Below are 13,233 nucleotides of genomic sequence, written 5' to 3'. Positions count from 1 at the left end.
TCTCTGTCGGTATGCGCCACGGCCTGTTTCGTCGAGAACGTGATCCGGGCTTCGTTCAGATCAATGACAGCGCCGTTCGTCTGCAGAAAGTCGAGGCCCAGGATCAAGTCCCTCGAACACTCGGACAGTACCACGAATTCACAGACGTACAGAAAACCACGGATGCCGACCCTTGCAGTACACTTGCCAGCAGGGGTAATCAGGTGACTCCCAGCAGTACGAATGCTCGGCCCAGACCATCGCGTCAAAACTTTCTTTAATTCTTGGGTGAGGGCACGGCTCATTACGGAGTAATCGGCACCTGTGTCGAGTAAGGCAGAGACGTCGACTCCATCAATTGTTACGTACAAATCGGAGGTAGCGTGTCGGATGCTGTCGCTGCCTGCCCCCGGCGAAATGGCGTATCGGCGTGATGGTGGCGGAGGATCTTCACATTTCCCTACAGCAGCGGCCTTGCCTCCGGAGGCCGCCGGCATTAGTTTTCCCGGCGTGGGCTGGGCGAACGGCGTCCGGAATAGCTTTGCGCTCCGCGGGGACTTGGAGAACGGTAGCGCATTGGGGACGGTGATCGAGACCCGCGGCGACCGGATGTGACGAGATTCTGCCGCTCCAATAGGTGAGAGGCTATCTCAAGTGGCCTTTCGCCATTGCGAGGGCAGGCGTCGTCCGGGGCGAAACCCCGCAGGCCCACGCGGCGGTACGGGCACGCCCTATAAAGGTGACCCGCCTCGTTACAATGATAACAGAGGGGCCGACGGTCTGGGGCCCGCCACACTTGACTCTTACGCGTCCGCTCGTAAGCTGGCAGAGCGGGGTCACGAGGGGGACCCGGTGGCCGCACTGATGGAGCCGCGGCATTGATGGTGTAGCCCGACGTCGGAGCTTGACGGAGTACAGACGCGTACGTGGGTCTTGCGTCAAGCTGGAGGGGTACCTCAGATGCTTGTTGTTGGGCTGCGAGGCGCACCTCGTCGCGGACGGCGTCAGTCAGCGACGCGAAGGATGGCATGTTAGAAGGCGTCCGAAGGGCTTGTAGTTCCTCCCGGACGACGGAACGGATGAGTTCGCGTAAGTCGTCCGGGGCGCTTCCGAGATGCATAGAACAGGTGTCTGGCCCGAAGGCGTTGACGTCACGATTGTATTGGCGGGCTCGTTGCTGTAGAGTCTTCTCCATGGTGGCCGCCTCGCTGAGAAACTCGGCCACAGTGCGCGGTGGGCTGCGCACGAGTCCCGCGAATAGCTCCTGCTTGACACCACGCATTAAATGGCGAAGCTTCTTGTCTTCCGACATAGAGGGGTCCGCGCGCTTGAAAAGGCGGGTCATGTCCTCAAAGAACTTGCGGACACTCTCGTTCGGGCGCTGGTTGCGCGAGTGTAGCGCAGCTTCAGCTTGATCCCGACGGTCGGCGTTTGGAAAAGTGGCGAGCAGGTTGCGGCAGAAGGCCTCCCAGGATGGAAACGAAGCCTCATGGTTTTCGAACCATGTCCGCGCCGACTCTTCGAGAGCGAAATACACGTTGTGGAGCTTCCGCTCATCGCTCCACCCGTTGTAACGGGCGGCACGCTCGAATGTCTCGAGCCAGTCCTCGGCGTCCTCGAACACGTCGCCATGAAAAGACGGGGGTGTTCGTGGCTGCTGGCACAGGATGTGATCTGGGAGCCCACTCTCAGTTGACATGGCAGCTGGCTCCTCCGACGTCCGAGGCTGTGTCGTCCTGGTGGCTGCCGGAAGGGGTCCGAGCTCTGGGGACTCTCCTCGCAGGCGGCGGCCGTGGCGCTGGTGGACCGGGGTGAGATCCGTGATCACAGGTGGGCTGCGCGGGTCTGGAAGCGTACCCAGCACTGCCTCCACCAGATTTGTAACGAATAGTACACCAAAAACACTCGGGGACCAAGTAGCTACACAGCCGGTAGAGCGAGCACGAGCAGGAAGAAGATTTTCTTCGTCCTCTGCTTCTATCGCCTAAGTTCCCTTCGTCCTCCTCTTCTCTCACCTGTGTCAATACTTTAATATGGTTGGAAAATCATTCACGGATAACAAAAACAAAATTGGTCCTTGAACTGATCGCTGCGGGCCCCCTTAACACGACCTGTGCCTCATGATCACGCATTCATCACCACATGCTGAATGTGGTTTGAAAGGTAAGTATTGAAAAATTTTGATATTTTCCCTCTAAATTCATACTTAAAGCGTTCACCTACAAGAATTGTATGATTAACTTTATCAAATGCCGTTTTTACGTCTAAGTACACAACTATAGCAATCTTGTTGTCGTGGAAGGTTCTGTTTATAGTTCGGATTAGCACAAGAGCGGCGAATCCTGTTCATCCATTCTGTGTAAACCCTTGCAGAATAGGGCTTATAATCTTGTACTTGCCGATAAACTTCTTTATTTGTATACGCAATATTTTTCAAAAACGCGACGTGAACCCACGACCTTCGCGGACACGAACCCACCACTTTTTCTTAAGTCTTGAGTTTTTGGCTATCTTGCTGCAGCACAACAAGATGGCATCATTCGGGTAACCTGCTTCTCTTAATCTTTTAGCCTGTTCGTTAAAGCTCTGATCAGTCAAATGGTCACAAGATTTGGACAAAGCAGAAAACAACGACGAGACAACAATTCCTGTTTTTACTATTTTAGAATGACGTGACATGTAGTTCAACAACGGCTTGCCGGCCCTTGGCAAGTATTCCCAGCAAATATGTCTTGTATGAACTTCCAGGCTCAAATCTAAAAACTGCAGCTTGTTATCGGCCGTAACCTCTGTGGTGAATTGCAGACCATGAGCCTTTTCTTTAAACGCTTTCAGAACATCACTCAACTGTCTAGGAAAATTAGTTTTATCAACAAAGATTAAGAAAATGTCAACGTAACGGAAAATCCGCGACGCCATCCCGGCCAAGTTTGCTTGAATACTCCGATCTACGAAAGATAAAAAGATGTCACTTAACACCGGTGCCACCCTGGAACCAATGCAAACACCCGCTTTTTGCGTGAAAAGCTTACCTTCCCATTCAATGAATGTAGCCTTTACATAAAATGATAGTAATTCATGGAAGCTAGCTACTGATATGCCACAAGCCCTTATAGATTCTTCATCGTTGTCTGCTGAGATGCATCTTTCCACCGCACTCATCATTTCATTGGGAGGGAGAGAGTAAAAGAAATCATCCACGTCTACACTAAATACACAACAGGGCCCTGGATTATCATGCTGAAGAAATTTTACGATGCTCTCAGAGCTGTGAGCCCTAAAAGTGTCAGTAATAACCAGCGAAGCCAAATGCTTCGGTAGGTATCCGGAGACTTCACATTGCCAAGTACCCTTCTCCGTCACAATCGCTCGAGATGACAAGTCAGCCTTATGAGTATTGACTGAGAAAAAGACTTAAACAAATGCCTTTCGCTCTTTTCACTCCTGCTCTGAGTCGGTCAAGGTTCGGTTCTTCAATTAAACGCAGGGCCGAGTTTTTTTTTGCTCCGATTTATCCTGGGTCGGAACAAAGTTCTTCTGGACAGCTAGCATCGCCTTAGCCGAGAACATGGTTTCAGGCACGGAGAAATCATGTAATATGTAGGGCTCGTTGGCATGATAATGGCTGGAATGAGACGGGGCTGCCGCAGTAGGCGTTGTCCTGTTTCCGTGCGACTCAGGCGGTCTAATTGGTTGGTGCGTTGAGCCTCTACTAATTCGATCACGGCATTGTGGGTACCAGTGGCCAGGAGACGTTTCGTGCTAACCGTCCGTGGAAGACGAAGGGTGGAGGTGACAGTCGTGCGTATTACGATGTCTGCCTGATGTGTTTGGCGCTGAGTGAGTATGTGGTGTGGGAGGTGGTGTCTAATGCGGATATAAATGCATTGTTCACATTTAGGCTCTCGCGTTCAGACAACCGATGATTGCGTGCGGCCACGCGCCTTATTAGTGCAGCGACCTGTTTGGTCTGTCTTTGCAAGATGTGAAGGGTGGCGGTTGCATCGAGTGTATTGTTAATGAGAATGCCGAGAATCATCACCCGAGACACAATGGGCACTGGATTACCGTACATGTCCAGCTCAATGGGGGGGGGGAGCTACTGGGGAGGGGTTTCAGCTGCAATAGTTTCGTTTTAGTTGGACAGCGATGGAAGCCTGTGTTTGCTAAATGGGCGGTGGTGATGTCTATGGCAGATTGCAAGATATCCTAGGCTGTTCCAAGGGATCCTCCCGTTGTCCAGAGGGTTATATCATCTGCGTATATGGCTGTGTGGAGCCCTGGGATAGCAGCAAGGGCTTTGGGCAGTGGCGCTAGGGCAATGTTAAAGTAAAGGTGATAGGACCGCCCCTTGCGGGATTCCCCGTTTAGGCAGGGAGAAAGGCTGGAAGGCGATATCCCCAAGTTCTGTAGTTTTGCGTACTTTAGGGATATTGCCTCCCAGCCTTTCCTTCTTCCTAACTGAGGAACCTCTTAAGCTACATACTCTCCCTCTGCCTGGCGCATCCTCTCCCGCATGGCCTAGATGACCGCAAGACCTGGGAGGACTGGGAGACCCTGCTGCGCTCGGAGTACCTGGCCGTGCAGACCATCGCCACTGGCCGGGCTTGCCAGTGTTGTCGACCTTAGGGAGATAAACACTTCAGTGAAATGGGGCGTGCGGGAACTCAAGGGTGTGCCCCAAATTCCTCTTCTACAATGAAGTGTTTCTCTCTCTATCCCCAAGGAGGAGTTCGGCAGTGTGTCCATGAAGGAAGGGCAGAACATATTGCCATATGCAGGTGCCGCAACCCGTGGTGGTAGCCCCTACTACGGCACCTCTTGCTTTCTTCTCGCACTTCCTCCTCTATTCCGTCCCTCACGGCGTGGTTCAGGTGTCCACCGAGATGTGAAACAGATACTGCGCTATTTCTTTTCCTCAAAAAACCAATTTCAAATTTAACTATAGCTTTAAGCTTAAAGGCTTGACGTATTAATCACCGAAAGATGATTGGGTTTAGCGATTGAGAGGTATGGATTGGAAGGCCCGTTTTCACGCTTCACAGTCGAATGCCTGGTTGGACATCTATACGCTCACGTGCATACCTGGCCTTCTTCCACTCGCGGCCCTCGCGTTCCTCGCGTTTAACGCGTTCCCGGCGCACTGCACAGGCGCCAGGGCCCGCTTGCACGAAGCAAACAGTCGAGTTCCCAGTGTTGTCTTATTTGCAATTTAGGCCTTTCGTTGGCACTGGGGAAAGGCGCATCACTGGCTCAGTGGAAAGACGCCTCAATCGCGATGTGAGGTGGCGGTGGTGTCCGCCAGTTATGTGCCTTTCCTACTCTCAGAACCGACGAAGGATTTACACCGTTGTTTTGCAGGAATGGAAAGGCTCAGAACTGGCTCCCTGGGTCGGAGAACATATCGGTATCACTTTGAGGAAGATGGCGTATAGTGTTCAACTAACGTGTTACGCGTAACCCATTACCTGGCTGCTGTTGTGTGTACGCCCTAAATTGATTCCCCTAAATGGCTTGTACAACGCTATTACAGCCTGCGTTGTAAAACACTGTGTAGAAACGGGACACAAGTGGCGACACCTCTCGTCACCCCGGGCGGTCACTTGTTTCTTTACGAGCTGCATTTTCATGACGTTCTCGAATCATGAACCAACCCAGCTTCGCACGTGTTGACGGGTTCTATACATTTTCACTAGGGATAATTTCCCGTCCGTGACGCAGCCTCTTTCAAGTCTAGAGGAGAAAACTGTGTCTTATCCTCTCCATCCGGAGCGTCACAGTTCTTTGCTGCACTAGGAACTATGTACAGCGTGGCATCTTCGTTCCCCGTAACGATTGCGCAGATGTTAAAACAACTCTTACCGCTTTCAGCAAGTGTTGAGTTAACCTAAACCTTTGTACTTTACTTAAGAGGTCCCTGTACATTCTCGCTGTGACATACCTCAAACGCGATATCGGATGCCGCTTGATAGAGTAGGCCTTTTTAACCCCGTGGCTCCGCCAGCTGTTTGGCCTTAGTTGCCCTTGGGCAAAAAAAATGAAATCGCCGTCGCTGCTACGCAAAGAGAAATCGTCGAAGAATTCACGCAGTGATTCTGACTATAGAAGGAGTGGTTAGGATCCGACACCTCGTTACCGGCGTCGCCAAGCGTGTGTCTGCTTAAAGTGTGAGACGGGCCCCCTGAGGAAACGACTGCTGAACTCCTTCGAGTCACTGTCCTTGTTACAGGCGAGAACCCCAATTACGCTCTCCTCTTGACAACCGGCACTCTTTTCAGCTGAGGCTATCAAGTTGAAGCGCGCAAATCGGTGCAACAAATGCCATTGGTATGATCTAATCAATAGAAAGGATCAAATGAACAGCTAACCGGTAAGAACGGCTTAGTGATATCGTACTCTTCATGTACGAGACCTAGACCTAAGGTTGAGACCAAGTGCAATGATCTAAATCATCGCTGTCTTCCTCACCACCCCAAATGTGTCCACTGCAGAACAAATGACTCTCCGACTGATGCCGACTATCCTGAGCCAGCGGCGGCTACCGTGCCCGTCAAACTTAATAATATCCGCCCCTCCACCTCCGTCTGCACGTTTGTCTTACACTGGAATGCGACCATCAGTTATCTCCCCACTGTGTTGTTATATGCCCACGACAATTTATTCTTGATTTCTTGTAGGATGTCGCTACCTCGTCTACGTTCTCTGACGTCCTCTACTGTCTTCCTTTTTCTTAACGTTACCTCTGTCACCTTCCTTTGCATAGCTCGCTGCACTGCCCTGGATTTTATTTCAAACCTTTCCGATAACTTCCACGTTTCTGCCACATATATATGGGAGTGCTACAGGAGCCAGAGTATGCCTGTTACATGCATTACACTTGATGGATACTGCACTGCAGTCCTAAAATACAGAGCGCCAATCTGATACCTTTTTCATACATCTGTATTACTACAACCTTTAATAATAGAAGTAATATTGGAGACCTGCGACCGACATAACAGCTCTCCGCTGAAGACAGCGTCAGTGTTGTCAGCGGTTTGGCGGGCGTGCCCCAGAACCGCTATACCTTTGTAGATTGGTCACCTTTCTGCTGCGTAGAGGTAGGTAAGTAAAAAGTTTATTGGTGAACGAAGTAATGGAAGGCGTTAGGGGAGGTTTGGTTGGTGTGGTAGCCGGTTAGGCGAAAAGGTGGCTGTAGAACTCCGTTATCAAGTGTGCCAACGTCGCGCCATCGCCGGGGTCGTTCAAAACATAAAGAGGGGAGGAAAGGCGCCGCGACAGTCTCAATCTGAACGGCTGGCACAAGGATGGAGGATGGAGTGGAAAAAAAATTGGAGGCGACACAAACACCGCCTCGAGGGTATGACGCGATAGCGTAACGGGTTAGCTTCAATACACGCAGAAGGTCATTCCCTACTTAACATTCACAGATACCTGGGAGTCCTCATACCAGTCCTGAGTGATGCGTTACTGCCCGGCATTCGTAGGTGCTCTCAGCGGTGGGCCTTGAGCGGCCCCGGTTGCTCTTCCCGAGCGACCAGTCATTCACTTAAAGAGCTCTGAAAGGCACTCTCAATAAAGTTGCGGTATGTCTGAGTCGATAAAGGACGCCGCTTCACAAATATCCTCCAGGAGAAATTTTTCAAATGCGTTTTGCGGAAGTGCACCGACTCCTGTCACGTACTCCTATCATGCGCGGCGCATCATCCCACTGAGTAAAGCTGAGATTTGGGCGAGTTGGTAAGCATTCATGGTGGGTGAACAGCGCGACAAAGGCGGGACAAAGTCAAGACAAGCGCTGACTAGCAATTGAGTGCTTTATCCGGACAAGTTTCACAGGCACAACCAACAAAGAAGGTCGATTGCAGGTACGACATGTGTCGCCCTCCGTTGACTGCAAAGAAAATTTTGTAAACCAGATACCCTTCAAGTGCGGTGCTGCCTATGTTGGGAAAACAGGTAGATGCCTGAATATGAGGTTAATGGAGCCTTAATACGCAAGAAAAAATGACCCTCTCTGCCATGTTGCCGCTCATTGCGCTAGGTGCAAGTGCAAACAAGAAAAAGAACATGAAAGAAAACCAGAAAAAGATGACCCGGCTCCTGGGACAAAGTTTCTCGCCTCTGCGAGGTTTGCAGCTCTCGAATACAGACCAGTGGGAGGCCGCAATGCTAAGTTCCGACTCGGACACACAGGTCCGGGTTGGGACAAGAGCTCTGGAAGTCGCCGAACGCCACGGTCTCATGGCCACCTGATGGCGCTATAACCCCACCCCAACTGCTACCTTGGTCGACGGCAATAAAGTTTATCCTCCTTATTCTTCAGTGCAAAAAATGCAAATGCGAACCGCTGTGCAAGAATACAGCAGTGCTGTTCTATCATAAGAACAAGGTGACGCGCGAAATTGTGGAATCATATCACATCCATAATCTTGGAGAAAAGTGCATCAGCAATCCTTCTCTCACTTTAAGTGCCAACGAAATTCAATATCTTAACTTGCACGTGTCATAGGTTGTTTACCCTTTTGCAGTTGTTTTCTGTTTTTATATTTTATTGTTTGCGTTCACTATATATTAACATTTCTCGTTCTTAAATAAACTTAATTGCTAGTCAGCGCTTGTCTTGCCTTTGTCCCGCCTTTGTTGTGCGCAGCATTCCTCATTTATTTCCATATTCTGTATTTGCACAGATTGTATATTATTTCCTACCCCTAAATTTTCTTACTATCGCGCCCCCTCTCGTTCTCTCTCCTTGTCCTCTCCCTGTCCTTTTATTCTCGCTAGTCGCAGCTCAGGTTTCGATGGCCGATGCTGCGACTAGCAACATATTTTTCTTTCATTGTTATTTTATTATTCAATAACCACTAACATCAACTTTTGTGGACGCTGAGTTAGTTGTAGTTAAAATATGAAATGAAAACTAGTTTTGAAGCGAAAAGCTTGACTACGCCAGCTTTTCGAGCCGTCAGCGGTGCTGCAAGTTTGACCCACTGATCTCCACTGTGTATTTCAGTGCAAAATGTCGCATCTTTCTCCCTTCCGTCCTCTGTTATTCGCGTTTTTTTCGTGTAATTTACTGCAATATCTGAGGGATAAGCCAGCTCAACGCGAGGAATGTGAGCATTGTTTGGCGAACCCTGTGACTTCAGAGGAACCGATGAAAACAGGCATGCAGGTCTCACCCTGCCGCGGCAAAGGAGTTCGTGCATAAAACACCCTGTTCTTATCTGGTTCTTGTCTTCCGAGCGCAATTAGGAGAAGCGGTGGAATGACGATGAGCCTTGGTCATCTTAAAACTGAATTTTCGTGTAGCAAAGAAAAGGCGAAAGATGGCGCGGAAATCCTGACACTCGAAAATCCACTCGTTTTACTTTGTACTAAAACTCTGAAAGCCCGTTTCCTTCTAATGATCCCGAAATCACGCTATTATCAAGCTCCAAATCGAGTGCGGGCGACCCACCACTCTTAAGGCTGCATTCAGGAAATACATACTAGCCCTGAAATTGACGCTATAGTTGTGCGAGCGATAAAAATTGCTTCATATTGCAAACGCCTCTTCGTCCCGACTCAGCTTGCCGGCGGCAGCGCCCGGTTGGACCGGAACAGCGTATGCTGTCATTGCCGCCTGCACCAAAAGCCCCTCCATAGCGCGTCTCTGTGAGTGTCATGGAGGGGCCTAGCCCATGCCCAGCCCGCTCGCACGCAATCTTCCTCCTGTCCTGCACTCCGCAGCTTGCTGCTTGCTGTCGCTGCGCACCCGCCGCGGTGGCTCAGTGGTTAGAGCACTCGGCTACGGATCCGGAGTACCCGGGTTGGAACCCGACTGCGGCGGCTGCGTTTCGATGGAGGCGAAACGCTCAGGCGCCCGTGTGCTGTGCGATTTCACTGCACGTTAAAGATCCCCAGTTGGTCGGAATTATTCCGGAGCCCTCCACTACGGCACTTCTTCCTTCCTTTCTTCGCAAAGTCCCTCCTTTATCCCTTCTTTTACGAAGCGGTTCAGGTGTCTGCCGAGATGAGAGACAGATACTACGCCATTTCCTTTCCCCAACAACCAATTTTCTTTTCCAATTTCGCTGCGCACGGTGGCGATAGAGTCTACTGTATATGTCAACAATTTTAACCATATCAAGCAAAAATGAACTTTATGCAAGTTGTAAGGGCTTATATTGACATGAAAATACCAGATGAAGTTTGTTTATTGTTTTTATATGTTGCTTTGTTTATTTCCAAGTTTATAATTTAGCACTACATTGGGCCATTTGGCGTTGCAGTCGCCAGCGGCTGCTTGTCACGCGCGCGAAATGAACGCTGCGAACGATCCTCGGTGCTTGGGTGGGGTGAGGGTAGGTGAGTTCGGTAGGGCGTTCTTTGGGGTGGGTGGGCAGGATTGATGGGGGATTAGGTAGGTGGAGCGAAGGAAGGGCCTGCTCTAGTGTTTGGAGGCGGGTATCGTACCGTGCAAGGCTCCTCTCAAGGGTGTGCACCATGCGCTCAAATGCCGCTTCAAATTGTTGCTCGAAGCGTTGGGACAGGTGGTCGATGAGGTGATTGTATTTTTCCTCTAGACGCGCGTCTATTTCGGCCAGTTAAGCGTTCATGCGGGCCTCTAGCCTCCCCAAGCTACAGTATGGCGGGGCGACCACCTAATTCCTTATCAATTCTGCGATGGAACTGCCGCCGCTTCTGGGGCAAGCGCTCACCCATCCAACTCCCCCCCCCCCACACTTCTAACTCCTCCAACTGCATCCAACTCCTCCTCCCCAACACCTGCTGGCAGGAGGGCACCCTTCCACAATCCTGGCGTCACACCAAAATCTTATTCATACCCAAGCCTCATAAACCCCTTACACCTGTAAAGCTTCGTCCCATCTCACTAAAGTCATGCCTGGGCAAGCTTTTGGAGCAAGTCGCACTCGGCCAACTCACCGAACACGTGGTGGAGCAAGACCTCTACCCGCAAAGCATGGTGGTCTTCCGTCCACACCTCTATGCACAGAACGCCATGCTTCAGCTCACATAGGATATTTTCGACCGCCTCATAAAAGGCCACACAAAAGCTGTCCTCCCCTTAGATCGATACAAGGTCTTTGATCGCCTAGGCGTCAAGCGATCATGGCGGCGCTCTCCCCCTTGAACATAGGTCAACGTATGTACACCGGTATTCAAGTATTCATTACTAACCGCAGGGCCGAAATTCACTTAGGTCCCCACGCATCCAACCCATACTCCTTTAGTTGGGTTGGCACGTACCCCCGGGGATCTGTCCTCTCCCCTTTTCTCTTCAATGTCACTCTCATCCCATTGCCCGCAAACTACAAACCATCCCTCACCTTCGGCATACACTCTATGCTGATATCACTCTATGGACCACCCATGGCAGTGATGGAGACATAGAGATTACTCTGCAGTCGGCAGCTACCCTCACCCAAACACATGCATAGAGTATCGGACTGTCTTGGTCTCTGGAGAAGACGGAGCTCCTCATACTCCGCCCCACAACCCGAAACTGCCCCATAGCCCCCCCGCCCGACCGCGGCTGCTGCGTTTTTATGGAGGAAAAACGCTAAGGCGCCCGTGTGCTGTGCGATGTCAGTGCACGTTAAAGATCCCCAGGTGGCCGAAATTCTTCCGGAGCCCTCCACTACGGCACATCTCTCTTCCTTTCTTCTTTCACTTCCTCTTTTACCCTACCCTTAAGGCGCGGTTCAGGTGTCCAACGATATATGAGACAGATACTGCGCCATTTCCTTTCCCCCCAAAACCAATTATTATTATTATTATAGCCCCCATAACCGTGACAATGGAAAACCGGTACATCCCGAAGGTACACACTCTTCGGGTACTGGGCCTCCATATCCAGAACAAAGGAGAAAAACACTCACCATCCACAATATCAAGCAGACGGAGGAGTCGATGTCCCCCCTAATCCGCCGAGTTTCTAGACACTACCAGGGCATGAGGGAGCATGTCTTCATGCCTTTGTCCTCAGCCGCTTTCTCTTCACATTCCCCTACCTGAAACTCCAGGGCAGAGAAATCTCAACCCTGGATGCCATGATCCGAACAGCATTTAAGGCAGCACTACACATACCCCTAAATACCTTAGCCAAAAAACTCCAGCTAGACCTACACAACACGATAGGTGAGCTTATCGAGGCTCACCGGAGCCGGCTGTGCACCTTTAGGTTTTTTTTTTGAAGGGCATAGGTTTTTTTGAAGGGCATAGGTTTTTTTTTGAAGGGCTAAAACCGCCGTGCGAGATGGGTCCGAACGCTCGCGCTTGACAGGGAGTAATTGTGCATAGCGTACGGTCAGGTGAGGACGCGACTTGCCGGCGCCGCGGCGACTCCGACGCGCAAGGACGTTGTATGCTCTGGGGAAACGGGCCGGCTTAACGAAACGTAGCCGGATAAAAGTAATGCCGCCGCGAAGGCAGCAATGACAGGTTTGGCGCCACTTTGCAGATTTTTGGGGACGCCTGTCAACAGTCGTCGCGAAGACGACTATAGTTTGTTACCCTCGGTGGCAGCGGCTCGGGTGAAATCGATAATTGCCCTAACGCTGGGAGCCACCAGGGTCACGGGTTCCCAGGGAGCCTACGACACGTGAATGTGTTTTTGAAGTATTTTCGTGTTTCTGGTGGTAGTGGTTTTATTAAAAATAATAGTAAAAAGGAAGGAAAAGATTTTTGCTAGCCCCGGCATCTGCCATCAATACTGAAGCACCTGAGCTGGGGCAGCGGAAATAAAGGACAGCAGGCAGAATGGAGAAATGAAATGAAAGAGGTGAGGGGAGAAGAATAGAGGACAGGGGGAGAAGTAATATGTACAAACTATTTACACAATCAGTAATGTGTCCAGGTTGTGCGCGTGGTTAGTTCATTTAAGAGGAATTAAATCACACACGCGCACAGCACTGTGTAGGTTACAACTGGAGTGGGTCGTCCAGTTATTAATCGTTCAAGGTAGAGCTCGCGGAGCGTTCGGTCACTGCGTGTAACTACCTGACGGAGAACAGACGGGACGTCAAGCCCGTGTGTTCGAGGAATGCACAGAGGCTCACCAAAGTTCGCTCACGAGTGCGTGCAGTGCCCTGCGGCCACAATAGCGTCTTGATGGAGTCTGGTAGTATGCCCTGCGCCCTATAGGCCGCGAGCATATCGCGACGAGCATCGGCGAATGCGGAGCAGCGAAGGAGCAGATGTTCTAGTGTTTCCACTGCACCGCATCCGTCACACACATCACTCGTCGCG

Source organism: Amblyomma americanum, chromosome 1 (genome assembly GCF_052857255.1).
Source record: "Amblyomma americanum isolate KBUSLIRL-KWMA chromosome 1, ASM5285725v1, whole genome shotgun sequence".
NCBI classification, from domain to species: Eukaryota; Metazoa; Arthropoda; class Arachnida; order Ixodida; family Ixodidae; genus Amblyomma; species Amblyomma americanum.
This window is presented reverse-complemented; position numbering follows the sequence as displayed.